Here is a 3,290-nt window from a genome sequence, read left to right on the forward strand (position 1 = left end):
CCCACCTCAATCCACCTAATATTGGTTATGGCGAATTGATGAGAGCAGGTGCTCCGTCACTAGGATGTATAAGAGAGGGGACAGAGGACATCCCTGCCTTGCCCCATTGGTGATTATGAAAGGTGATGAAAATGTTCCATTTATCTTCAGCCTAGGTGACGTATTGCGATACAGGGCCGTGATTTTGCCTATAAAAGGGTCCCCTAGACCCCTACCCCAAGCTTTTTAAGAGAATAATATATGGCGTGCCAGGAGACTCTATGGAATGCTTTCTCAGCATCCAACGAAAGTATCTAATTATAAATTTTTAACTGCATCTAGCCCAGGAAATACTTTGTGCCTAGTAGCAGTGTCTGCTAGTCAGCGGATTATCCCAGCTGTTAAGCAAGCTACACCACCAGTAGTTTGGACACTTAATGTTTTCAAAGGGAATGGTTCGGGCCCCCGGGACACTCAGTGAAGAGCTTCGGGGAGGCACCCCAAGGCACAGGGGCTGGGACTGGCGGTAGGACGCCTTGCGGTGGACCGCCAAGCTCGATCCTTATAACAGCTTTTTAACTGCATTTGCTTTAGTGGACGCTACTGGAGCTGGAATTACGCGGCTGCTGGCATGAGACTTGCCCTCCAATAGATCCTTGTAAAAGGATTTAAAGTGTACTCATTCAAATTAGAGAGACAATTTAAATTAAAAAGATTAGACCTGCCTCCACCGCAGGGGGGCTCGCTCGACCCACCAGCGGACAGGCACCAGTATTGGGAGAGGGGGGCTGGCCGTCAGGGTCCACCGCGGCTCTGGCACAAACCCGGCGAGAGGTCGTACGGGCAGGAACGGATTGGCCGTGTCGGCTTCGCACTTTTTTGGTTTTAGAAGGGCATGACATGCCTATATCTGTGTCTCCCCCTCCTTTTAAGTAAACAATGGTGCAGCGGTCTCAGGGAGCGCCAAAGGAATACTGGACAATTTAGTAGATGTCAACCGACTTTTATTCTTCCTCCAATACCACTGCCACAACGCGTTTCAACGGTCTAAGCCGTCTTCATCAGGTGGGGTAAAACCCCACCTGATGAAGACGGCTTAGACTGTTGAAACGCGTTGTGGCAGTGGTATTGGAGGAAGAATAAAAGTCGGTTGACATCTACTAAATTGTCCAGTATTCCTTTGGCGCTCCCTGAGACCGCTGCACCATTGTTTACTTGTGAGATATCTCCATGCGGAGCTAAAGCGGCAGGAGCGGCCTGGTCTATTTGGATGTTTGAGGACCTGCGGTATCCAACCACCGGGTTAAACTACTGAGGACCTGCGGTGACGTGGTATCTGGTCCAGCAGGATCGTGTGACCACTTGAGGAGCACGGAGTTGCGAGGCAAACACCGACAGGACGGTACTACAAATAGAGGTGACCCGGAGCCTCATTAATTACACGCTTAATCTTGGTTGTGTAGACGTACACAACCTTCACAGGTGAGTGTACTGGCACTTTTTAAATTCAGCAAATAGCCCTGTGAGTCTACACATGCGCCCTTTCTTTTCTTTTCCCCCTCCTTTTACTCCTCCACCGCTTTTCTTTTCGCATGACTATATGTACTTGTCACTTTTCCATGTGTTAGTTATGTCTTCTGAGCAGTTTGTCAGCTTTTGGACACCTTTGAAGGTGTTCTCTATGTGTTTCTATGTGTTTTTGTTTGCCTGCCATTGGTTTTAACGGTGTTCGAAGGTGTTCGATGAACAGTTCGGCGAACATACGGGTGTTCGATGAACCGAACTCGAACACTACGGGGGTTGCTCAACACTACTCACAACTCACTGCTGCCTGGCTCCACCTTCCCTTTTATATCCCTAACGGGCTCCCTCTGCTGGTCTGAGGTGGAAGGTGGAGATGTGGGAACGGTTATAGGGGCCTCTTGTGGAGGAATCCTTCAATACACCCTTCTAGGATCTGTGATACCAAGCGCAGCTGGGCGTCACAGCAGCCTGTGTAACGTTGGTCCCAACTCTCTGCAGGTCATTCACTAGGTCCCCCTGTGTGGTTCTGGGATTTTTGCTCACCGTTCTTAAGATCATTTTGAGCCCACAGGGTAAGATCTTGTGTGGAGCCCCAGATCGAGGGAGATTATCTGTGGTATTGTATGTCTTCCATTTTCTAATTATTGCTCCCACAGTTGATTTCTTCACACCAAGCTGATTGCCTATTGCAGATTCAGTCTTCCTTGTTATGATCTGCAACATGTACTAAGGAAAGACAAGGGAAAACTGTCCCTACAGTAAAACTAAGCTGACTCCCTACAATGTAGTGAGCTGCCTGTTCCTAGCGAATAGACCCGCCTTAGTCCTCGGCTAGTCTGAACGAAGACCTATAGCATAAGGGGAGGGGTCCTTAAAAGAACTAAGGACTGGGACAAAAATGTGACACCTCCTAAACAGAGCAGTTGTTGCAGAACACAAAAAGACAAACAGACAAAAAAGTACTAGAGGTCCCAGAAGGACCAAATGAACTGACAGAGAAAGGCATAGAAGCACCTGGCTAGAGAAACAGTCAAACACAGAAGTCCAGCACAGCCAAAAGGGCGGAGCTAGAATATAAAGTCTCGTGAACGCAAAACACAAGATGGGAAAAAGCAAACAGGAGGGTTCTAACATTCCCAGCCTGGTGCAATTTTGTTTCTGGTGTCCTCCGACAGCTCTTTTGTCTTCACCATAGTGGAGCTTGGAGTGTGACTGTTTGAGGTTGCAGACAGGTGTCTTTTATACTGATAACTAGTTCAAACAGGTGCCAGTACTACAGGTAATGAGTGGAAGACAGAGGAGCCTCTTAAAGAAGAAGTTACAGGTCTGTGAGAGACAGAAATCTTGCTTATTTGTAATTGTCCAAATACTTATTTTCCACCAAAATTTGAAAACAGTTTCTTTCCAAATCAGACAATGTGATTTTCAGAATTTGCTTTCTCATTTTGTCTCTCATAGTTGAGGTCTACCTATGATGTCAAATACAGGCCTCTCTCATCTTTTTAAGTGGGAGAACTTGCACAATTAGTGGCTGACTAAATACTTTTTTTTCCAACTGTAAGTACGATAAGTGATGCAATGACTTTCTAAAGTTACACAATTATTTATAGAAATTGATTAAAAAAGGGTACTAAAAGACACATGGTTTAAGTTACAAATACATATATGTATATTTTAAGTAGCAGCAAGAAGTGTCTGTGAGCAGTGCTGCTGTTGGGTGAGCTACCAAAAGGAGACTAAGGGGACAGAGATTAGCGCGACCTGGACCTCAATGAAGAGGCAGAGTG

The sequence above is a fragment of the Phyllobates terribilis genome, unplaced genomic scaffold, assembly GCF_046119375.1.
Source record: "Phyllobates terribilis strain yellow unplaced genomic scaffold, ASM4611937v1 Scaffold_37__1_contigs__length_12642776, whole genome shotgun sequence".
Taxonomy (NCBI): Eukaryota; Metazoa; Chordata; class Amphibia; order Anura; family Dendrobatidae; genus Phyllobates; species Phyllobates terribilis.